The sequence below is a fragment of the Seriola aureovittata genome, chromosome 3, assembly GCF_021018895.1.
Source record: "Seriola aureovittata isolate HTS-2021-v1 ecotype China chromosome 3, ASM2101889v1, whole genome shotgun sequence".
Lineage (NCBI taxonomy): Eukaryota > Metazoa > Chordata > Actinopteri > Carangiformes > Carangidae > Seriola > Seriola aureovittata.
In genome coordinates this window covers 25,936,038-25,963,147 of record NC_079366.1, presented here as the reverse complement: position 1 = coordinate 25,963,147, position 27,110 = coordinate 25,936,038, and the positions used below count along the sequence as shown (strand labels likewise).

General features: G+C 32.5%; 1 protein-coding gene across 4 annotated transcripts in view; it reads left to right on the top strand.

Annotated features, from left to right (window-relative positions):
• elfn1b (extracellular leucine-rich repeat and fibronectin type III domain containing 1b) overlaps positions 1 to 27,110 on the top strand; it is a 124,161-nt gene that overhangs the window by 63,400 nt on the left and 33,651 nt on the right. For 3 of the 4 annotated variants that reach the window (XM_056372017.1, XM_056372018.1, XM_056372019.1), the window contains exon 3: positions 3,704 to 3,767. The exons of the other annotated variant lie outside the window; for it this stretch is intronic. The gene's annotated coding sequence lies outside the window, so the exon portion shown is untranslated. The remainder of the gene's footprint in view (positions 1 to 3,703; positions 3,768 to 27,110) is intronic. 4 annotated transcript variants of the gene reach the window in all.

Below are 27,110 nucleotides of genomic sequence, written 5' to 3'. Positions count from 1 at the left end.
TCCAGCATCCCTTTCTTCCTCGTTCCGTCTCTCTTCCCCTTGTTGGTTCTGTCCATCTTTATTTCCTCAAGCTCAAACAGCTCTTGCTAATAAAAAAAAAAGCATAGCTGCTGTGTGTGGATGAGTGTGTGTGTGTTGCTGTATGTTTGTTGATTGTGCAGTAGCAGTAGATGTCAGAGGTTTAGTTGAAAGCAGAGACAGAGACTGTAGACTTTGACTTGAGACTTAAGCCTGCTCTGGCACTTGACTCCCTAAAGACTTGACTTGATTGGAAAGTTGAAAGTAAAAATATTCAAGTCTCAAGCGGAGCCTGACCTGGTGGAATCCTCTAAATATGTATTTAGTCTGTGCATTGAAAGGACAAAGTCTCAGCTCAGTAAAAACACTGATGCTGTACCACAGACCATTAAATGCTGGAGTACTTGAACCTTTTCCTTTCAAAGATCCGATATGTTTGCATCTCGACTCGTACTCTATGTAGATTTGACTCAGACCAACAGCAGCATTTAAAAGGCAAAGTTATCTTTAGTTTCTTCCTACACCAGGATGCGCAGCGATGTGATTTACTATGTAACGAGGCCATTCTGAATGTTTGAAATGTAAGTGTGGTTGCTAAATTGCAAATACAATTGTAATGGAAATATTGACAGTATTTTTTATTATTTCCCATGATTGTTTTTAATGATCTTAATGGCAAAAAAAGTGGCTTGCTTGGGGAACTCAGATGCCCCTCCAAGAAGTTTTCTCTGGCTCTAGAGCTGAGTTAGCCTGGCCTTGGTTAGCCTGGCTAGTCTCTAGAGGAGAAATGTGACTCCAGGTAATAACAAAGTTGTCTTGTTTAATTGTTGTGTGTGCTTGGCTGGATTGCTAATGTTAGCGACTGGTACACATATAGTACATTCAGGAGTCACCTCGTTTTGTTTAGAGTTGGAGGGTGTGCGGCTGAGCTTCTGAGGTCAGGACTCCTGCAGAGCTGTATGCAGGTACTGAGGCTGCGCTAGCTGGCACCACTGATGCAGCTGGGTAACAAAAGTAAAGTAATGATTGACGTAACACATGACTTTTGTTGCAGAATAATTCATTGCATATTTAAAAAAGTGATCATATTGCTTTACTGCATTACAGTTACACAACACTTCTTATAACTTGCTTTAAAAGGCTTATAAAAGAGGCTGAGAGAAGGTCAGCACTGAACCTCCACACTCAAATTTAGGGTGGACGCAGGGACCTTTAGCTGATAATATAACACAGTGGAAAACTGAGGACTATTCAACACCAAGTGTAACTGACGTGAGATTTAGATAGATGTTAGATTTATATCTAACATTCATTTCATTCATTTAACTTCTTCTTACTTTTACATGTCTGTTCTGCACTAACAACTGGTAATTCCATGACTTTGGAATCGCAGTGTTGCTCAAATGACAACCTTTGCTTTGCCAAATTACACTGGTCAGAATAGTACATGCACCAAATAAACATTCAGTCCATTTGCACTGAATTATCCTACAAAATGTAGATAATCAGAATATTTAGTTCACATTATTATTTTCAAATCTAATTTATAATTCTGCAAATACATTTGGCATTTGGAAATGTTTTGCAGGAGAATAAAATTACACTTATTATCATGAGGCCTGACTTAAATAGACTTAACAGAAAAGACAAAATATCATGAACAGCAGATAAACTTACATAATTCTATTCAACAGTCCTGCAACTGTTCGCTAAACCCTCCACTGAGCAGCGATTATCTTACCAACTGTAACCCTGCACAGCAGGCCTGTCAAACTTTGGATTTTCCAACATGTTAAAGCCGCGTGCACATAGCTGTAGCGCCGGCGGTGAAGAGTTTAGAGGGTGGTGTCTTTTTTTAACCCAAGATCACAAGAGTAAAAATGTGAGGAGTGGATTATAGCGTCTGTCTGTTCTTACATTAACATGCAGGGCTAACCAGCTCGTCGGTAACCTAATGTTATTTACAAAGACAAGTGCTACATCATTAGCTAAGTAATTTATTTAGTGGGGTAGTGAGGTTAAGAAAATACCTGTTCAGCACGGGAACATCCACTGTGTAATGATACTGCAATGTAATGATATCAGCTCGGTCCTGCCCTTTATTCGGTCTGGGGGAATTTACACTCCAGCAGCTCCAGCCAAAGTTGTGTCAGGTAGTGTTATGTTTGCCAAACTTATTGCTTACTACTCATCTCCAGGTCCTGTTCTCATGTTAAAGTAAAGCAAAGCAGAACTGTGACATGTGTGCTTGTCTCATGTTTTCTTCTATCCAATCCATAGGATAGATCGAATAACATTTAATTATATTTTTGTATTTAAATAATCATGTACAAATATATTTTATATAACTGCCTTACAGGAGCAGTGTTGCTTGTTTATTAACATATCTTGTGATATGTTCCTGACTTTTTTCCTGGGAGAATATAACTTTTAGCATGACAACACATATGCAGCCTTCATGTGCGTATTTCAGACCTTTTTATTGGCTTTTTATTTTAACACGGATCCACTGAAAACATTAAAATGTCAGCTGGAGACAGGGTTTTCATCCATCAGCCAGAATTGAGAAACCTGCTTTTGTTTACTTGTGATATCGAAGACGTGTGTTTATATTTTAGAAACTGCACATTTGCTGTTTCAGAGCTGAAACCCTGACAGGCGTAACATCGGTAGGGTAACTACCGGGGAAGGGATTTAATCATATGTTCTAGAAGCTTGTTATGTAAATGTGTCCAAGGTGTTCAATCAAATAAGTGGTACTTTTACTTTTTTGAGTCTCTAGTTTGTCGTGTTGTTGTATTGCCTTGGCTGCAAGGAACTGGTCATATTTTGGTTTTGGCGGGGGGATGAACAAAATAGTACGAACACTTAACAGCAGGTAGTTTTCTTTCAGGGGTTATTGCAGGCTTACTCTTAATGTTTCATCCACCACCTGAATTATTGAAGTATTTTTTTATATCCCTTCAGCCTTTCACACACACACACACTCTCTCTCTCTCTCTCTCTCTCTCTCTCTCTCACACACACACACAGACAAGTGACTCGATAGTTGAGGATGAGCAATCATGTGGCAGAGAAAACGGAAAAGGTTGTAAACTCTCTTCGTATGAGATTGCGTTTTTCCTACGAGGCAGAGCCATGGATTAGCCTTGGAAATAAGAACTCTTTCTCTCCATCTCTCCCTCACTGTCCATCACTGACTTGCCAACTGTCAGATGTTGCTGTCATCCTCAGCCGTGCCTTCATCTGTCTCTCTAATGGGAATCCCCCTCTGTTTTCTCTTCACACAGCCCTTATTTCAACAATCCCTCGCTTTTTGTTCCTCTTCAGCGTCCTATTTCCCAGTCTATCTCTCCTCCCCCTCTGACACACATAGAGCTTTGAGGTGTCCTATTAATTGTGTTATATAAATCCAATTTTTATTATTATTTAACGAGTTTCACTTTACCACAGTAACCAGGGGGAAAGGAAAAGCTGAGTCCAAACTTAATTTCCACTCCACTGGTTTTTTCCTGATGCAGCCTACGAAGCTGCCCCTGTTTCAGACTTTTAATGTGGCAGACTGTCAGTCTGTGCTGCCGCCAGACGATTTTCAGATATTCCTCACCTTTGTCATTCTAACCACCCTCTGTCTCCGCCCGCCCCTCCTGTTCCCTTCCCCTCCCTTTTCTCTGTTTTTTGATAGCGATGTTAAAAGTGCGCCGCGACTGAAGGCTCAGCTGGTTCGGAGAGGTCCTCCATCAGCAAAGGTAAAAAGTTTTCCTCCTTCCTCTTTGCCTCTGTCTGTTTCCCGCTCTGCTCTCTGTCTCTGCTTCTGAACGCCAGCCATCTCTGCTGGGTGGGACGATGTCAGCAGAATACAAAATGCTGCTTTAAGTCCAGACAGAGAAGGGCATGCAGAAAATATTAAGAACAAACTTTGTTTCGACAGCATGCCCACAATGCCTCCATGCATATGGACACTTACATACATGCGTGCACCAGAGTGCAGAGTGTGATTGCATGTGTATGTATGTGTGAAGCGATAGAAAACTATTTTCTTTTCCCTTTATGAAAAACTGTGAACTGTCAAAGGTTTAGAGTTCTCATATTGTAGAAAGTGAGAGTGTCTGTTGATTATAAATACTGTAAAAGTATCGAAGCGCTCAGTCCACAAACAAAATGCTCACAGCCTGTATTCAGAAACTGTGCCTTAAAACGAGCCGTCAGGACTTCTGTAACTCTGTGATGTCACAACGAAACAGCCGCCACCCTCAAGCATGCCCAGCACGGCCCACCTGGACCCAGCGTCCAATTTTTCAGGATATGGTATCCAAGTGTTTATGTGAAATCTGCTATATTTTTATTCCATCACTCAACTCACCTGTTGTTACTAGAGCTCCGGGGAGAAGCCTGAGAGAGGAGATGTGAAACTACATTGAGATGATTTTTGATTCTTAAAACCACCAATATATCTTCTTATGGATCAATACTTCAAATAAAACACTGGAAAAGTGTAAAATATGGGACCTTGAGGGACTACAGCCACAAATGAGAGGAGGATTTGTAGAGAAAATCAGAAATGCAGCTTGGAGCTGTGTTTATCAAGTGACAACATCATAGTTTACCTTATTGAACATCACATTGCGATAACAGTGTGTGTATACTCTAGCAGCTCGCGCATCAAGGTCTGTTTCCCCCCTTGACTCAAATAAGCAGCAGTCAGTGCAGCAGTATGGAATTCGGTTCAGTTTTGATCCTCTAACCTGGGAGGGAGTAGCATCCAATGTTAGCAGCAGGTTAGCAGCTGTGTTTTTGTGTTGAGTTCCCCTCGAATTACCAAATGAATTCTTTCAAATTAAGACCGTTAAGTTGCCAGTTACTCACCTGGAAGCCGCCCAGTGCAACCACAGTCTGATGTGTTGGCCACTGAGCACTGTGGAGCAGTTGGTAGAGCAGGTTCAGGGCCTCGCTTGAGGGCATCTCGGCAGTGGTGATGCTGCTTTGTCACTTTCCCAACCCAGGTTTGTGCTGCTAGTCAAGGAACAGGGATACAGCTCCCACTGATGACAGAGACTAAGCCCTTTGTATTTTTTCTGGGGATTTAGGGGTTTGAGCAATGAACAATTTACTGACTTTCTACATTAAAAAAGTAAGCAGTAGAAGTAAAACTTTTCCACTATGTTTAGAAATTTAAATTTGACTCCTTTTTAGTGAACATTCAAGAATTTATTCACCAGATTGTTACAGCTGCCAGGGTGGAGAAGACGTTTAAACACCCTAATTGTTTCAGGACAGTGATGGACCCTCATGGGAAATGAAATTTGAAACAGTTCATTGAATAAATAAAACCTAAAAAATTTAAATAATGAAGAAATTTCAAAGAGCGCTATGCAGCGATTGAACTGGTGACAAAACCTGCGTCACTAACCGTGAGGTTTCTGTTGCTATGGTGGATGTTGTTTCAAGTCGCCTCCTTTTTAATCTTTACTAGACATTTTGGCTGCTATCAGTTTGGTGCACATGCTCTGCTGTGTAATGCTGTCTGTGAAGGAATTTTCTTACTTTTTGTGCTCTTTTCTTATTTTGTTAGACAATGGTTCACTGGGATAGCTGGGGAAACCAAGGTCTTATAGATAAGGATGAAGGCAGAAGCATAATTTAGAGAAAACTTTCCGAATTCAGTTCCAGACAAGGATGAGTGAAGTGAGGCAAAAGGGCATGACACATGTAGCAGTAGGTAGGTACAGACATCATTTCCTTTTCCTTGCTGCATCAAGATTTCAATAAATATATATATGAAATATATGCCTATACCCCTGCCTGATACATCTGAATCTGAACTCGTGGTGAACTGTGAAAAATAAATAAAACAACGTCTTGGACAGGGTGGACTTAAATCAGGTTTTTCTGATGGAGTCTTGTTCTGATTTTGGACTGAGATCACATGACTATTGTATGTGAAAGGGGCCCACTCGTAGTGATGAACCCATAGAGGATCATCACCTGACTCTGCAGGTCCACTCAGCTCCACAGAGCATTTTCTTTGCATGGTTATTCCTTTTATGGCCCACAACTGTACTGTTTTGATTCACTCTCACAGCTCTCTAAAAGCTGCCCAGCAACAAATGGCAGACAGACACAGTTAGCAAGTAGCTGGTGAACACAGTAGAGCATTTAGTTGCTAAAGATCCAGATATTTCCACCAGGAGTTAATGGAGGATAAAAAAAAAAATAGAGCTAAAAGAGCGAGAGATCAATAGTTTGAAGGAAATATTAGGTTGGGTTGTTTGGTTGATTGCTGGGTGTCTGCTGAAAATGTAAATAAGTTCTCCATATGAACTTAAAGTGATGCTATATACATTTTGAGAAATCAGGACATCTTTCCTGTACAAATAATAAGCAATAAGTCAATAATCAAGTGAATACACTAAGGAGTCTTTCTGCTACAGCCTTACATGGTCTGGTATGACCAGTAGCTTATGGTGGCTAACAATGACTCCTTACTGCTTGTACTATAGTTGCACTACGTTTTAGAACCATTATCCTGTAGCTGCCACTTGTGGTAACAGTGGCTGCTGTTTAGTAAAATTTACATAGCGTCGCTTTAAAAGGTGATAATATGTCAGTTATGTTTTCATAGCTTGTCTCTGCTGCCCATATTATTATTTAAGGTTTAACATCCCTTTGTAAGATATTGTATTGCCTTTTTTTAAGTTCTATTACCAATAGTTCATCCAATGGAATAAATAGATTAATTTGAATTGTTCAAATTATCAAATATCTCACCACTCAAACCTGCCAACTGTTTATCAGAGCTTTGCAAAAATAAAACAGCAGGAGATTTTTCAGATCTTGTTACAGTAATACCTACCCAGTCTGCTGTGATCAATGATCTCTTCTGTGACATCTTAGACTTTAAACTGCCGTCATGGTTGCACCACGGGAGGTCGTCAGTCAAACCTGGAATTATGGGAGAGGCAGCTGAAAAATAATAGTCTTCATCACAGAGGGGAGGCACGAGATAAAGACTGAGCGAACATCATCATTATCATTATCATCGTTTCATTGCTTGTATTGTCACTGTGACCTTCATCATTCATCAGTTTAATCATGATCATCATTGTTTTCACCCTCAACAAATGTGCGCTCCATTTTTGCTCCGTCTGTCCCCGTTATTCCCGTCGTCTCTGTGCCAAACAGTGTCTCTGATCCTCCGGAGTCACATGTGGCCTCCTGCCCTCGTCTGTCAGCATTTACACACCAAATGATGTTTGACCAGGATTCAAGGCTTTTCTGTTTCCATCCCTAATGCATGTGAATGACCTGATTGTCTACGCCTGGTATGTGCATATATGTGTGTGCGCTTGTGAATTGTAGGGGTGTAAGGTTGTGAGTAATGAGGTGATTTTTATTCGTACTCCTTGTCCTCTTGCCCTGTCAAGACCACAGATTCAATTTGTGTGTTGAGATAGAAAGAGAGTGATAAAGTGTGTGTGTGTGTTTGTGTGTGTGTGTGTGTGTGTGTGTGTGTGTGTGTGTGTGTGTGTGTGTGTGTGTGTGTGTGTGTCTGTGTGATTGAGAGAGAGCGAGAAAATTCCTGCCAAAGGATTCTCATCTTTGAGCCCAGAATCAGATCAGAGATGGATGCAGAGATGAATGCTATTTTTGCCCGGCTGTGTGTTTACCTCCGCGTACATGTGTGTGTGGGAAAGGAGATGGAGAGCTCAAATTTAACAACTTGGCAGAAGCTTGAGAGAAAGAGAAAGAAAGAGATAGAGGAAGAGATGAGAGGAGGAAACGGGGGCATGAGAGACAAAAGGTGGTGGTTAAGTGTGAACGGAGGAGTGTGTGGAGTGAACAAGTGATTTTGTTTTTGGGAAAAGTGGAATTTCAGATTACAGGAGAGCAGATAATCTGACAGGAGAGACTGGAGCTGCTGTGAAGCCCAGTGGGCAAATGAATAAATGATATATATGCACAAAAACAATGCATATGCAATTTTCCACTTAGAAACTGGTATTTATTTAAAACAAAATAGAGTCATGATAGTGTGTGTACCAACTTTTGTACACATACACACAGACTGATATGGGATTTGGTTTTAGAGGTCCACAGTCATTACACTTGACATGAATTACCCTATTTAGCATTTATAAGTACATGAACATATAATAAATAACACACTATAATGCAGGTGTAAGCAGATTCAAGTGTTTATTAATGTATTTGTGAACAACTATAACTCCTCCTGTGGTCCCCCCATAAGCTGATGCTGGTGTATGAACAAATAATAAATGGAAATATAATAAAACACAGTTGCAATAATATAAATTATGTCTTGACAAAAGAAATAATTGAATTGTTGACAAAATAATGCACATGAATAAACACTTACAAATGTCCTGACATCTGCATGAAGCCTGGACTCCAGTGATGGCCACTTTAATATTTGCATAATGTGTTGTTTGGTACATAGATGTAGTGTATGAACGTTGTCTATGAACATAATCCAGGCAGCAATTATGTTTCGCAGCACAACACAATTTGGGAAATAAATTAGCACTATAAAAACATAATTTCTAGGAGACAGGGTTAAGAAGGGAAGGCTGAAACTCAAGTTATTACAGAGTCATAAAAGAAAGTCTTATCATGCAGAAATCTGTGCCATTTACAGGAAGTCAAAAAATTAGGATTTGAGCCATGAAGTGGACTTGACTGTGCTAAGATATGAGTTATTTGAGAAGCAAAAATTCAAATTTTATCCTGGTAAGATCCTGGAACAGTATGCACCACCAGTCAAAAGTTTTAGAATATCCTTGGTTTTGAATAAACCTAAATGGTACAAAGGTAAGTAGTAAAATGCCCAATAATATGTCATTTTTAGGACTTTTATGCCTTGCTGTACTATGACCTTTTGTGACTTTTGATGCATTACTATACTATGACTTTTTATACCTAAATACGTTTTGACTTTCTATGACTTTTTGTGTCTTACAATACTATGTTGTTTTTACGGCTTTTGATGCCTTACTACACTATGTCGTTTTTATCAACTTTTTATGCTCTACTATACTCTGACTTTTTATGCCTTACTATACTATGACGTTTTTATCAACTTCTTATGCTCTACTATACTCTGACTTTTTATGCCTTACTATACTATGACTTTTTTATGATTTTTTATGCCTTCTTATACTATGTCGTTTTTATGACTTTTTATGCCTTACTATACTATGACGTTTTTATGATTTTTTATGCCTTGTTATACTATGTCGTTTTTATGACTTTTTATGCCTTACTATACTATGACGTTTTTATGACTTTTTATGCTTTACTATGCTATGACGTTTTTATGGCTTTTTATGCCTTACTATACTCTGTCGTTTTTATGACTTTTTATGATTTATATACTATGACGTTTTTGTAACTTTTTATGACTCACTATACTATGTTGTTTTTATACCTTAATATACTATGACATTTTTATCACTATTTATGCCTTACTATACTGTCATTTTCATGACTTTTTATGCCTTACTATACTGTGATGTTTTTAAGACTTTTTATGCCTTACTATACTATGACATTTTTATGACTATTTATGCTTTACTATACTATGACTTTTTATACCTTACTATACTGTCATTTTTATGACTTTTTATGCCTTACTATACTATGACGTTTTTATGACTTTTTATGCCTTACTATACTATGTCGTTTTTATCAACTTTTTATGCTCTACTATACTCTGACTTTTTATGCCTTACTATACTATGACGTTTTTATGACTTTTTATGTCTTACTATATTATGACGTTTTTATGACTTTTTATGCCTTACTATACTATGACATTTTTATACCTTACTATACTATGATGTTTTTAAGACTTTTTATGCCTTACTATACTATGACGTTTTTATGACTTTTTATGCTTTACTATACTATGATGTTTTTATGACTTTTTAAGCCTTACTATACTATGTCGTTTTTGTGACTTTTTATGCCTCACTATACTATGTCGTTTTTATCAACTTTTTATGCTCTACTATACTCTGACTTTTTATGCCTTACTATACGATGACGTTTTTATGATTTTTTATGCCTTGTTATACTATGTCGTTTTTATGACTTTTTGTGCCTTACTATACTATGACGTTTTTATGATTTTTTATGCCTTACAATACTATGACTTTTTATACCTAAATATGTTTTGACTTTTTATGACTTTTTATGCCTTGTTATACTATGTCGTTTTTATGACTTTTTATGCCTTATTATTCTAGTAAGTTTTAATGCCTTACTATACTATGACTTTTTATGATTTTTTATTCCTTACTATACAATGATGTTTTTATGACTTTTCATGCTTTATTCTAGGAAGTTTTTATACCTTAGTACACTGACTTTTTATGGCTTACTATACTATGACTTTTTGTGCCTTACTATATTCTGACGGTTTTATGACTTTTTGTGCCTTACTATACTATGTCGTTTTTATGACTTTTTATGCTTTACTATACTATGACTTTTTATACCTTACTATACTGTCATTTTTGTGACTTTTTATGCCTTACTATACTGTCATTTTTATGACTTTTTATGCCTTACTATACTATGATTTTTTTAAGACTTTTTATGCCTTACTATACTATGACATTTTTTTGACTTTTTATGCCTTACTATACTATGACTTTTTATACCTTACTATACTATGATGTTTTTAAGACTTTTTATGCCTTACAATACGATGACGTTTTTATGGCTTTTTATGCCTTACTATGATGTTTTTATGACTTTTTAAGCCTTACTATACTATGTCGTTTTTATGACTTTTTATGCCTTACTATACTATGACTTTTTATGGCTTAATAGATTATGTCGTTTTTGTAACTTTTTATGCCATACTATACTATGACTTTTTATGGCTTAATAGATTATGTCGTTTTTGTAACTTTTTATGTCTTACTATACTATGTCGTTTTTATGACTTTTTATGCCTTACTATACTATGACGTTTTTATGACTTTTTATGCATTACTATACTCCGATTTTTTATGCCATACTATACTATGATGTTTTTATAGCTTTTTATGCCTTACTATACTATCATGTTTTTATGACTTTTTATGCCTTACTATACTATGACTTTTTATGCCTTAATATATTATGTCGTTTTTATGACTTTTTATGCCTTACAATACTATGTCGTTTTTATGACTTTTTATGCCTTACTATACTATGAATTTTTATGCCTTACTATACTATGACTTTTTATGGCTTAATAGATTATGTCGTTTTTGTAACTTTTTATGCCTTACTATACTATGTCGTTTTTATGACTTTTTATGCCTTACTATACTATGACGTTTTTATGACTTTTTATGCATAACTTTACTCCGATTTTTTATGCCATACTATACTATGATGTTTTTATAGCTTTTTATGCCTTACTATACTATCACGTTTTTATGACTTTTTATGCCTTACTATACTATGACTTTTTATCAACTTTTTATGCCTTACTGTACTGTCATTTTCATGACTTTTTATGCCTTACTATACTGTGATGTTTTTAAGACTTTTTATGCCTTACTATACTATGACATTTTTAAGACTATTTATGCTTTACTATACTATGACTTTTTATGCCTTACTATACTGTCATTTTTATGACTTTTTATGCCTTACTATACTATGATTTTTTTGACTTTTTATGCCTTACTATACTATGACTTTTTATACCTTACTATACTATGATGTTTTTAAGACTTTTTATGCCTTACAATACGATGACGTTTTTATGGCTTTTTATGCCTTACTATACTATGATGTTTTTATGACTTTTTAAGCCTTACTATACTATGACTTTTTATGGCTTAATAGATCATGTCGTTTTTGTAACTTTTTATGTCTTACTATACTATGTCGTTTTTATGACTTTTTATGCCTTACTATACTATGACGTTTTTATGACTTTTTATGCCTTACTATACTGTGAATTTTTATGCCTTACTATACTCTGACGTTTTTATGACTTTTTATGCCTTACTATACTGTGACGTTTTTCATGACTTCTTATGCCTTACTATACTATGAATTGTTATGCCTTACTATACTCTGACTTTGTATGCCTTACTATACTATGACGTTTTTATGAGTTTTCATGCCTTAGTATACTCTGACTTTGTATGCCTTAATATACTATGACATTTTTACAACTTTTTATGCCTTACTATATGATGACGTTTTTATAGCTTTTTATGCCTTACTATACTATCACGTTTTTATGACTTTTTATGCCTTACTATACTATGACTTTTTATGCCTTACAATACTATGTCGTTTTTATGACTTTTTATGCCTTACTATACTATGAATTTTTATGCCTTACTATACTATGACTTTTTATGGCTTAATAGATTATGTCGTTTTTGTAACTTTTTATGCCTTACTATACTAAGTCGTTTTTATGACTTTTTATGCCTTACTATACTATGACGTTTTTATGACTTTTTATGCATTACTATACTATGTCGTTTTTATGACTTTTTATGCCTTACTATATATACTATGACGTTTTTATGACTTTTTATGCCTTACTCTACTATGATGTTTTTATGCCTTACTATACTATGACGTTTTTATGACTTTTTATGCCTTACTATACTATGACTTTTTATAGCTTAATAGATTATGTCATTTTTGTAACTTTTTTTGCCTTACTTTACTATGACATTTTTATGACTTTTTATGCCTTACTATACTATGAATTTTTATGCCTTACTATACTATGAATTATTATGCCTTACTATACTCTGATTTTGTATGCTTTACTATACTATAACGTTTTTACGACTTTTTATGCCTTAATATACGATGACGTTTTTATGACTTTTTATCCCTTACTATACTATGACGTTTTTATGACTTTTTATGCCTTACTATACTGTGAATTTTTATGCCTTACTATACTCTGACGTTTTTATGACTTTTTATGCCTTACTATACTGTGACGTTTTTCATGACTTCTTATGCCTTACTATACTATGAATTGTTATGCCTTACTATACTCTGACTTTGTATGCCTTACTATACTATGACGTTTTTATGAGTTTTCATGCCTTAGTATACTCTGACTTTGTATGCCTTAATATACTATGACATTTTTACAACTTTTTATGCCTTACTATATGATGACGTTTTTATGACTTCTTATGCCTTACTATACTATGAATTGTTATGCCTTACTATAGTATGACTTTTTATACCTTACTATACGATGATGTTTTTAAGACTTTTTATGCCTTACTATACTATGACGTTTTTATGTCTTTTTATGCCTTACAATACTATGACGTTTTTATGACTTTTTATGCCTTACTATACTATGACATTTTTATGACTATTTATGCCTTACTATACTGTGACTTGTTATACCTTACTATACTATGACGTTTTTATGACTTTTTATGCCTTACTATACTATCACGTTTTTATGACTTTTTATGCCTTACTATACTTTGACTTTTTATGCCTTACTATACTATCACGTTTTTATGACTTTTTATGCCTTACTATACTTTGACTTTTTATGCCTTAATATATTATGTCGTTTTTATGACTTTTTATGCCTTACTATAGTATTCGTTTTTATGACTTTTTATGCTTTACTATACTATGACGTTTTTAAGACTTTTTATGATTTATATACTATGACGTTTTTGTAACTTTTTATGACTCACTATACTATGTCGTTTTTATACCTTACTATACTATGTCGTTTTTATGACTTTTTATGCCTTACAATACTATGACGTTTTTATGACTTTTTATGCCTTAGTATACTATGACATTTTTATGACTATTTATGCCTTACTATACTGTGACTTTTTATACCTTACTATACTATGACGTTTTTATGACTTTTTATGCCTTAATATATTATGTCGTTTTTATGACTTTTTATGCCTTGCAATACTATGTCGTTTTTATGACTTTTTATGCCTTACTATACTATGAATTTTTATGCCTTACTATTCTATGACTTTTTATGGCTTAATAGATTATATCTTTTTTGTGACTTTTCATGCATCACTATACTCTGATTTTTTATGCCATACTATACTATGATGTTTTTATAGCTTTTTATGCCTTACTATATTATGACGTTTTTATGACTTTTTATGCCTTACTATACTATGACTTTTTATGCCTTAATATATTATGTCGTTTTTATGACTTTTTATGCCTTGCAATACTATGTCGTTTTTATGACTTTTTATGCCTTACTATACTATGAATTTTTATGCCTTACTATTCTATGACTTTTTATGGCTTAATAGATTATATCTTTTTTGTGACTTTTCATGCATCACTATACTCTGATTTTTTATGCCATACTATACTATGATGTTTTTATAGCTTTTTATGCCTTACTATATTATGACGTTTTTATGACTTTTTATGCCTTACTATACTATGACTTTTTATGCCTTAATATATTATGTCGTTTTTATGACTTTTTATGCCTTACAATACTATGTCGTTTTTATGACTTTTTATGCCTTACTATACTATGAATTTTTATGCCTTACTATACTATGACTTTTTATGGCCTAATAGATTATTTCGTTTTTGTGACTTTTTATGCATTACTATACCATGTCGTTTTTATGCCATACTATACTATGATGTTTTATAGCTTTTTATGCCTTACTATACTATGATGTTTTTATGACTTTTTATGCCTTACTATACTATGACTTTTTATGCCTTACTATACTATCATGTTTTTATGACTTTTTATGCCTTACTATACTATGACTTTTTATGCCTTACTATATTATGTCGTTTTTATGACTTTTTATGCCTTACGATACTATGACTTTTTATGCCTTACTATACTATGACGTTTTTATGACTTTTCATACGTTATTATACTATGAAGTTTTTATACCTTACTTTACTATGATGTTTTTTTAACTTTTTATGCCTTACTATACGATGACGTTTTTAAGACTTTTTATGCCTTACTATACTATCAGGTTTTTATGACTTTTTATGCCTTGTTATTCTATGAAGTTTTTATGCCTTACTATACTATGCCATTTTTATGACTTTTCATACCTTATTATACTATGAAGTTTTTGTAACTTTTATGCTTCCCTACACTATGACATTTATGACATATTATATCTTACAGTATTATGTAATTTTCATGATATTTTTCATGCCTTACTATACTATGTCAATTTTAAGACTTTTGATGCCTTTCTATAGTATGCTTTTTTTTTACATTTTTTATGCCTTACTATATTATGTTGTTCTTCTGCCTTACTGTAGTAGGTCAATTCAATCAGGAGAGACTGATAAGAAGAACAAGACAGTATCAGAATGAAAGCAAAATGAAATTTATTGTGAACAGAATGAATAGATTTTCGGCACTTAGACCCCGGCCGGAAATGGATCACTATGAACAAGATCCATAGGTTTAATGTCCTTCCAATGAGAGGAATCTTCCCCTGGAGTATAAACACTGGTGGTGGTGATCAGGAATGGAGCTCAGGAATGGGAACGTCTTGATGAGGGAACTTCTGATTGGATGGTTTGATTGGAGATGGTCTGGCGTCCAAGGTTGAGGTGGAGAAGGGGTGGAGGTGGGTCGCAGATTCCTCGCAGTGCTGAAATGACAGCTGTATGGAAGAAGAGACAGACACAATTTTAAAGTTTCAAAGCTTATGGGTGATTGGCTAAAGGCCGCTGTGTAATGTTGTGATTGGTTGAAGATGTGAATGAGTGGGTGGAGCTTTCAGATCGGGGGAAATGTTCCTTGTTACTTAGTTTTTATGCCTTACTACACTATGACGCTTTTATGACTTTTTAAGCCTTACTATACTATTACGTTTTTATGACTTTTTAGGGCTTACTATACCATCTTTTTTGGTATATATGCTATATATATACATATATACTAGTATATATAGTATTTTTTTATGCCTTGATATACTATACTTTACTATACTTTGCCTCTACGACATAAGGCATAAAAATTCATAGTATAGAAAGTCATAAAAAGTCATAAAAACGTCAGAGTATAGGAAGGCATAAAAAGTCAGAGTATAGTAAGGCATAAAAGGTCATAAAAACAACATTGTATAGTAAGGTGTAAAAACGACATAGTATAATAAAACTTAAAAAGTCATAAAAACGTCATAGTATAGTAAGACATAAAAAGTCATAAAAACGTCATAGTAAGGCATAAAAAGTCATAAAAACGTCATATTATATTAAGTCACAAGTCACAAAAATGGCATAAATATAGTAAGGCATAAAAAGTTGATGAAAACGACATAGTACAGTAAGGCATAAAAAGTCATAAGAATGTCATAGTATAGTAAGGCATAAAAAGTCATAAAAACTTCATAGTATAGTAAGGCATAAAAAGTAATAAAAACGACATAGGTATAAAGACATAGTATAGTAAGGCATAAAAAGTCATAAAAACTTCATAGTATAATAAGGCATAAAAGGTTGATAAAGACGACATAGTATAGTAAGGCATAAAGAGTCATAAAAAGTCATAGTATAGTAAGGCATGAAAAGTCATAAAAACGTCATAGTATAGTAAGGCATAAAAAGTCATAGTATAGAAAGGCATTAAAAGTCATTAAAACGACATAGTATAGTAAGGCATGAAAAGTCATAGTATAGTAAGGCATAAAAAGTCATAAAAATGTCATAGTATAGTAAGGCTTAAATAGTCATAAAAACATCATAGTATAGTAAGGCTTAAAAAGTCATAGTATAGTAAGGCATAAAAAGTCATAAAAACGTCATAGTATAGTATGGTATAAAAACGACATAGTATAGTGAGGCATAAAAAGTCATAAAAACGACATAGTATAGTAAGGCTTAAAAAGTCATAAAAACGTCATAGTATAGTAAGGCATAAAAAGTCATAAAAATGTCATAGTATAGTAAGGCATGAAATGTCATAAAAACGACATAGTATAGTAAGGCATAAAAAGTCATAAAAACGACATAGTATAGTAAGGCATAAAAAGTCATAGTATAGTAAGGCATAAAAAGTCATAAAAACATCATAGTATAGCAAGACATAAAAAGTCATAAAAACATCAGAGTATAGTAAGGCATAAAAAGTCATAGTATAGAAAGCCATTAAAAGTCATAAAAACGTCATATTATAGTAAGGTATAAAAACGTCAAAGTATATTAAGGCATAAAAAGTCATAAAAATGTCATAGTATAGTAAAATATAAGAAGTCATAAAAACGACATAGTATAGTAAGGCATAAAAAGCCATAAAAACGTCATAGTATAGTAAGGCATAAAGAGTCATAAAAACGTCATAGTATAGTAAGTCATAAAAAGGTGATAAAAACGACATAGTATAGTAAGGCATAAAAAGTCATAAAAACGTCATAGTATAGTAAGTCATAAAAAGTCATAAAAACGTCATAGTATAGTAAGGCATAAAAAGCCATAAAAACAACATAGTATAGTAAGTCATAAAAAGTCTCAAAAACGTCATAGTATAGAAAGCCATTAAAAGTCATAAAAACGTCATAGTATAGCAAGGCATAAAAAGTCACAAAAACGTCATAGTATAGTAAGGCATAAAAAGTCATAAAAACGTCATAGTATAGTAAGGCATAAAAAGTCGTAAAAACGTCATAGTATAGTAAGTCATAAAAAGTCATAAAAACGTCATAGTATAGTAAGGCATAAAAAGCCATAAAAACAACATAGTATAGTAAGGCATAAAAAGTCATAAAAACGTCATAGTATAGTAAGGTATAAAAACGACATAGTATAGTGAGGTATAGAAAGTCATAAAATCGACATAGTATAGTAAGGCTTAAAAAGTCATAAAAACGTCATACTATAGTAAGGCATAAAAAGTCATAGTATAGAAAGCCATTAAAAGTCATAAAAACGTCATAGTATAGTAAGGTATAAAAACATCATAGTATAGCAAGGCATAAAAAGTCATAAAAATGTCATAGTATAGTAAGGCATAAAAAGTCACAAAAATGACATAGTATAGTAAGGCATAAAAAGCCATAAAAACGTCATAGTATAGTAAGGCATAAAAAGTCATAGTATAGTAAAGCATAAAAAGTCATAAAAACATCATAGTATAGTAAGGTATAAAAAGTCATAGTACAGTAAGGCATAAAAAGTCATAAAAATGTCATAGTATAGTAAGGCATAAAAAGTCATAAAAATGACATAGTATAGTAAGACATAAAAAGTCATAAAAATGACATAGTATAGTAAGGCATAAAAAGTCATAAAAATGTCATAGTATAGTAAGGCATAAAAAGTCATAAAAATGTCATAGTATAGTAAGGCATAAAAACTTCATAGTAAAATAAGGTATAAAAACGTCATAGTATAGTAAGGCATAAAAAGTCATAAAAACTTCATAGTATAGTAAGGCATGAAAAGTCATAAAAACGTCATAGTATAGTAAGGCATAAAAAGTCATAGTATAGAAAGTCATAAAAAGTCATAAAAACGACATAGTATAGTAAGGCATGAAAAGTCATAGTATAGTAAGTCATAAAAATTCATAAAAAGGACATAGTATAGTAAGGCTTAAAAAGTCATAAAAACGTCATAGTATAGTAAGGCATAAAAAGTCATAGTATAGAAAGCCATTAAAAGTCATAAAAACGTCATAGTATAGTAAGGCATAAAAAGTCATTAAAAACGTCATAGTATAGTAAGGTATAAAAACGACATAGTATAGTGAGGCATAAAAAGTCATAGTATAGAAAGCCATTAAAAGTCATTAAAACGACATAGTATAGTAAGGTATAAAAACGTCATAGTATATTAAGGCATAAAAAGTCATAAAAACGTCATAGTATAGTAAGGTATAAAAAGTCATAGTATAGAAAGCCATTAAAAGTCATAAAAACGTCATAGTATAGTAACGTATAAAAACGTCAAAGTATATTAAGGCATAAAAAGTCATCAAAATGTCATTGTATAGTAAGTCATAAAAAGGTGATAAAAACGACATAGTATAGTAAGGCATAAAAAGTCATAAAAATGACATAGTATAGTAAGATATAAAAAGTCATAAAAATGACATAGTATAGTAAGGTATTAAAAAGTCATAGTATAGTAAAGCATAAAAAGTCATAAAAACGTCATAGTATAGTAAGGTATAAAAAGTCATTGTATAATAAGGCATTAAAAGCCATAAAAACGTCATAGTATAGTAAAGCATAAAAATTCATAAAAACGTCATAGTATAGTAAGGCATAAAAAGTCATAAGAACGTCAGAGTATAGTAAGGCATAAAAAGTCATAAAAACGTCATAGTATATTAAGGCATAAGAAGTCTTAAAAACATCATAGTATAGTAAGGTATAAAAAGTCATAGTATAGTAAGGTATAAAAAGTCATAAAAACGTCATAGTATAGTAAGGCATAAAAAGTCATAAAAATGTCATAGTATAGTAAGGCATAAAAACTTCATAGTAAAATAAGGTATAAAAACGTCATAGTATAGTAAGGCATAAAAAGTCATAAAAACTTCATAGTATAGTAAGGCATGAAAAGTCATAAAAACGTCATAGTATAGTAAGGCATAAAAAGTCATAGTATAGAAAGGCATTAAAAGTCATTAAAACGACATAGTATAGTAAGGCATGAAAAGTCATAGTATAGTAAGGCATGAAAAGTCATAGTATAGTAAGTCATAAAAATTCATAAAAAGGACATAGTATAGTAAGGCTTAAAAAGTCATAAAAACGTCATAATATAGTAAGGCATAAAAAGTCATAGTATAGAAAGCCATTAAAAGTCATAAAAACGTCATAGTATAGTAAGGCATAAAAAGTCATAAAAACGTCATAGTATAGTAAGGTATAAAAACGACATAGTATAGTGAGGCATAAAAAGTCATAGTATAGAAAGCCATTAAAAGTCATTAAAACGACATAGTATAGTAAGGTATAAAAACGTCATAGTATATTAAGGCATAAAAAGTCATAAAAACGTCATAGTATAGTAAGGTATAAAAACATCATAGTATAGCAAGGCATAAAAAGTCACAAAAACGTCATAGTATAGTAAGGCATAAAAAGTCATAAAAACGTCATAGTATAGTAAGGCATAAAAAGTCATAAAAACGTCATAGTATAGTAAGTCATAAAAAGTCATAAAAACGTCATAGTATAGTAAGGCATAAAAAGCCATAAAAACAACATAGTATAGTAAGTCATAAAAAGTCACAAAAACGTCATAGTATAGAAAGCCATTAAAAGTCATAAAAACGTCATAGTATAGTAAGGTATAAAAACATCATAGTATAGCAAGGCATAAAAAGTCACAAAAACGTCATAGTATAGTAAGGCATAAAAAGTCATAAAAACGTCATAGTATAGTAAGGCATAAAAAGTTGTAAAAACGTCATAGTATAGTAAGTCATAAAAAGTCATAAAAACGTCATAGTATAGTAAGGCATAAAAAGCCATAAAAACAACATAGTATAGTAAGGCATAAAAAGTCATAAAAACGTCATAGTATAGTAAGGTATAAAAACGACATAGTATAGTGAGGTATAGAAAGTCATAAAATCGACATAGTATAGTAAGGCTTAAAAAGTCATAAAAACGTCATACTATAGTAAGGCATAAAAAGTCATAGTATAGAAAGCCATTAAAAGTCATAAAAACGTCATAGTATAGTAAGGTATAAAAACATCATAGTATAGCAAGGCATAAAAAGTCATAAAAACATCATAGTATAGTAAGTCATAAAAAGTCACAAAAACGTCATAGTATAGTAAGGCATAAAAAGTCCTAAAAACGTCATAGTATAGTAAGGCATAAAAAGTCATAAAAACGTCATAGTATAGTAAGGCATAAAAAGTCACAAAAACGTCATAGTATAGTAAGGCATAAAAAGTCATAAAAACGTCATAGTATAGTAAGGCATAAAAAGTCACAAAAACGTCATAGTATAGTAAGTCATAAAAAGTCATAAAAACGTCATAGTATAGTAAGGCATAAAAAGTCATAAAAACATCATAGTATAGCAAGACATAAAAAGTCATAAAAAGGTCATAGTATAGTAAGGCATAAAAAGCCATAAAAACAACATAGTATAGTAAGGCATAAAAAGTCATAAAAACGTCATAGTATAGTACGGTATAAAAACGACATAGTATAGTGAGGTATAGAAAGTCATAAAATCGACATAGTATAGTAAGGCTTAAAAAGTCATAAAAACGTCATACTATAGTAAGGCATAAAAAGTCATAGTATAGAAAGCCATTAAAAGTCATAAAAACGTCATAGTATAGTAAGGTATAAAAACATCATAGTATAGTAAGGCATAAAAAGTCATAAAAACGTCATAGTATAGTAAGGCATAAAAAGTCACAAAAACGTCATAGTATAGTAAGTCATAAAAAGTCATAAAAACGTCATAGTATAGTAAGGCATAAAAAGTCATAAAAACATCATAGTATAGCAAGACATAAAAAGTCATAAAAAGGTCATAGTATAGTAAGGCATAAAAAGCCATAAAAACAACATAGTATAGTAAGGCATAAAAAGTCATAAAAACGTCATAGTATAGTACGGTATAAAAACGACATAGTATAGTGAGGTATAGAAAGTCATAAAATCGACATAGTATAGTAAGGCTTAAAAAGTCATAAAAACGTCATACTATAGTAAGGCATAAAAAGTCATAGTATAGAAAGCCATTAAAAGTCATAAAAACGTCATAGTATAGTAAGGTATAAAAACATCATAGTATAGCAAGGCATAAAAAGTCATAAAAACATCATAGTATAGTAAGGCATAAAAAGTCACAAAAACGTCATAGTATAGTAAGGCATAAAAAGTCATAAAAACGTCATAGTATAGTAAGGCATAAAAAGTCACAAAAACGTCATAGTATAGTAAGGCATAAAAAGTCATAGTATAGAAAGCCATTAAAAGTCATAAAAACGTCATAGTATAGTAACGTATAAAAACGTCAAAGTATATTAAGGCATAAAAAGTCATCAAAATGTCATTGTATAGTAAGTCATAAAAAGGTGATAAAAACGACATAGTATAGTAAGGCATAAAAAGTCATAAAAATGACATAGTATAGTAAGATATAAAAAGTCATAAAAATGACATAGTATAGTAAGGCATAAAAAGCCATAAAAACGTCATAGTATAGTAAGGTATTAAAAAGTCATAGTATAGTAAAGCATAAAAAGTCATAAAAACGTCATAGTATAGTAAGGTATAAAAAGTCATTGTATAGTAAGGCATTAAAAGCCATAAAAACGTCATAGTATAGTAAAGCATAAAAATTCATAAAAACGTCATAGTATAGTAAGGCATAAAAAGTCATAAGAACGACATAGTATAGTAAGGCATAAGAAGTCTTAAAAACATCATAGTATAGTAAGGTATAAAAAGTCATAGTATAGTAAGGCATAAAAAGTCATAAAAACATCATAGTATAGCAAGACATAAAAAGTCATAAAAACGTCAGAGTATAGTAAGGCATAAAAAGTCATAAAAACGTCATAGTATAGTAAGGCATAAAAAGTCATAAAAATGTCATAGTATAGTAAGGCATAAAAAGTCATAAAAATGTCATAGTATAGTAAGGCATAAAAACTTCATAGTAAAATAAGGTATAAAAACGTCATAGTATAGTAAGGCATAAAAAGTCATAAAAACAACATAGTATAGTAAGTCATAAAAAGTCACAAAAACGTCATAGTATAGAAAGCCATTAAAAGTCATAAAAACGTCATAGTATAGTAAGGTATAAAAACATCATAGTATAGCAAGGCATAAAAAGTCACAAAAACGTCATAGTATAGTAAGGCATAAAAAGTCATAAAAACGTCATAGTATAGTAAGGCATAAAAAGTTGTAAAAACGTCATAGTATAGTAAGTCATAAAAAGTCATAAAAACGTCGTAGTATAGTAAGGTATAAAAACGTCATAGTATAGTAAGGCATAAAAAGCCATAAAAACAACATAGTATAGTAAGGCATAAAAAGTCATAAAAACGTCGTAGTATAGTAAGGTATAAAAACGACATAGTATAGTGAGGTATAAAAAGTCATAAAATCGACATAGTATAGTAAGGCTTAAAAAGTCATAAAAACGTCATACTATAGTAAGGCATAAAAAGTCATAGTATAGAAAGCCATAAAAAGTCATAAAAACGTCATAGTATAGTAAGTCATAAAAAGTCACAAAAACGTCATAGTATAGTAAGGCATAAAAAGTCATAAAAACGTCATAGTATAGTAAGGCATAAAAAGTCATAAAAACGTCATAGTATAGTAAGGCATAAAAAGTCACAAAAACGTCATAGTATAGTAAGTCATAAAATGTCATAAAAACATCATAGTATAGTAAGGCATAAAAAGTCATAAAAACATCATAGTATAGTAAGGCATAAAAAGTCATTAAAACGACATAGTATAGTAAGGTATAAAAATGACATAGTATAGTGAGGTATAGAAAGTCATAAAATCGACATAGTATAGTAAGGCTTAAAAAGTCATAAAAACGTCATACTATAGTAAGGCATAAAAAGTCATAGTATAGAAAGCCATTAAAAGTCATAAAAACGTCATAGTATAGTAAGGTATAAAAACATCATAGTATAGTAAGGCATAAAAAGTCATAAAAACGACATAGTATAGTAATGTATAAAAACGACATTATAGTAAGGCATAAAAAGTCATAAATATGACAAAGTATATTAAGGCATAAAAAGTTGATAAAAACGACATAGTAAGTCATAAAAAGCCATAAAAACGTCATAGTATAGTAACGTATAAAAAGTCATAGTATAGTAAGGCATAAAAACGTCATAAAAACGTCATAGTATAGTAAGGCATAAAAAGCCATAAAAAGTCATAAAAACGTCAGAGTATAGTAAGGCATAAAAAGTCATAAAAACGTGAATTGTTGAAATTATGTTTTCATTACATTTTCTATGCCTTACTATACGATGACATTCTTATGACTTTGCATCCTATACTATAGTATGATGTTTTGTACATTATTCATGCCTTGTAACATTATGTTACCTGTTGGTATGGTGGTTAGAGCTGTTGCCTTCCAGTGTGAGGTTTGTAGGTTCATATCCCAGGCCTGGTCTTTCATTATGGAGTTCATGTCTCACATTTGATGACTTTTATAACACCATGTTATATTATGACGTTTCCATGCCTCACTACACTGTCGTTTTTATGACTTTTTATGCCTTACTATACTATGTAGTTTTTATGCCTCACTATAGTATGTCATTTATGACATTTTCATTGCTTAATATAGCAATGTTTTTATGACATTTTTTAATGCCTTACTATACTTTTACTTTTCATGCCCTAATATACGATGACTTTTGTATGCCTTTGTTACGTTGCCAGTGAGAGTTCAGGGATTGAGGGGGAGGTAATAATAAATGAAATACAAAACCAGGCAAAATATAAAAGAAAGAGGAAAACAGATTCAGCAAATAATAAGGAATTTTATTCACAATTTAAAAAAAAAAAAAAAAAAAACTACAACAGAAAACCAACAGTGGAACACTCAACCACTAAAATAAAATAAACCAAATTAACAATAATCACCTCATAGGATCACTATCACTATTAGCTAATTAGCTATTGTTGCATCACACCTATAATAGGATATATTATAATGACATATATACATCCTCTGGACATATGAAGATATACAAGTTTATAACATTTACGAAATACTCATAGTAAAATGCAACTTTATTAAAACAACATGCTTGTTAAAATTCTACATGTTTGTATATGATTTTCTTAATAATTTATTGTCAAATTTAAACATACATGTCTATCATTTGTATTCACATATATGAATATATATTGACACACTGAGATGGATATATATTTAAATAACATATGTTTACAATATAAGTATTACATCATAATAATAACAGATTTCATATGTAATTTTATACATATATATGCTATACTTTAAATACATATATGATACTACCATCTATATATCTCATATATGAAAATTCAACACATGTACACATCTTACATTTGCGCATGGGCATTCCTGAATGTAAACTTGTATATGTCAATAAACCATTTGGTTGGTTTGGAGGGGTGGCGGGGTTGTTAGAATCCCTACCAATGTTGAGGACAAACCTACACCCTTGCTTCAGACTAAAACTGCATGGAGCTGGTTTGGGATGGACTGGACAAAGGGTGAAAGCAAAGAAATTTGAAAGTGCAACATATTTGTGGGAACCTCTGCAACAGTGTTGAGACAAACTTTCAGAAAAATATTTGGATGAGTCAAAGATTTAGATTCAATTCAGTTCATTTCACACATATTCCATGATTCCTGGTTATTTAAATGTAAAATGCAAATTTAAATACCAACTTCAAAAAATGGACTTGTCAACACTTTTGTCTGGTAGTGCAAATAAATACAATTAGTAACAAATGGCCCTGCATGGTTACAGCTGTACCTATTAGGCCAATGCACTGAAACATTTGTTTTTAGTTATGTAAAAACACTATTAACACATATGTCATTTTAATGATCTTGACTTGACTCATGTAGGTAGAACATGAGAGAGGCCAACACACAACTCTGGGACTCACTAATCAAAGTATTACCATGCAGTGCCACCAGCGGTCAAATACTCCACAGTGTCCCTTTTAATCTTTCCACAGGTTGAGTCACAAGGTCTCAGTAGAGTTTCATACACAGTCATTTCCACAAGCTTGATTTTTACTCCAACAGGAGTAAATAGCTTCACTTGCTGTCAGTCCACTTGTGCGATAAAACACACATCAGATCATAAATTATTACCCAATCCTGAGCGATCAATCACCGGGCTGTTAGGGCTCACAGTATGTAACGGTGCGTAATGATACAATGGCTGCTGCGGGGCTGTTAGTGGATGCTGACTATGCAAGACTGAGGAGAGAGAGCAAGTCTTATTTTCTAGCCTGTGATGGTGATTTAAGTTTATGATCAGTGCAGGTTTAATAGAGGTGTATCAACACTCTATGCAATGGAGGCTGGTTGAGCACATTTTTTAGTTCATATGAATGAACAAAAACAAGGTGAAAAAGAATCAATATAAAAAAAAAATGGAGTGGAAAATATAATTATGAAAAAATATCATTTTCAAACAAACTTACAAAAAAAATATATTTATTTTTCTTTCTTGAATGGAATCTGGTGCATAAGTGCATCAGCTGCTCATTGGTGTTTTCTCTTCATTATGTAACTGAAACTTACTGCAAACTATGCACCAGTCACACAGGCCTACTTTATAAAAGAAAAATTAAAAGCAGTTGGAAAAATACTGTCCATGCAAGTTTTCAGTTTTGCACACACACAACTTTTTCTTGCCTCGAATCCTGTTTTATACATGTGACCGACTTTCTCATAGTCTTTTCCTCGTCCTTAGAGATAGTAACAGAAGCCAAGATGAAGAGTGAGGATTTTTTTTTAATATAACCCAAATTAATTTGATGAAGAGAGGATGAAGTGTCCACAGCCTGATACGATATCATTAAAGTTGTCTGATGTCTCTCAGGTTGGGTGGAGGCTCCAATAAACATCCAAATGAGACGAGTCAGAGTGGGCCGCAGAGCAGATCCATCTTGGTTTATTGATAAAGCACGGCAACAGCAGCAGACACATTTCAGCGCTCAGCTGTCATCAGCTCCGCGCTCTAATTATCCATGTGTCTACCTGAATGAACAGGTGCTATGTGTGCCATTTGCAAACATCAATATATTTAGGTGAAATTAATTACCATACCTCAGTGTAATTACAAATGACACCATGGCAAAGACAGTAAATAGCCTCTATTTTCCTAGTTTGCATGAGTTTTAGTAAAAATTAAGAGCACATTTCCCATAAATACTGATTTAAAGACGTTGTTTCTGCCTCCCGGCCTCTCCCTGGCATATATCTGCATACATTTATTATCTCTTTGGATTTTCTTCAAGAGATAAAGATGTTGAAATTTATTTTCCTTTAACCTTTTCATTCCTTCCACCATCTACAACAGCGATAAATCTGTT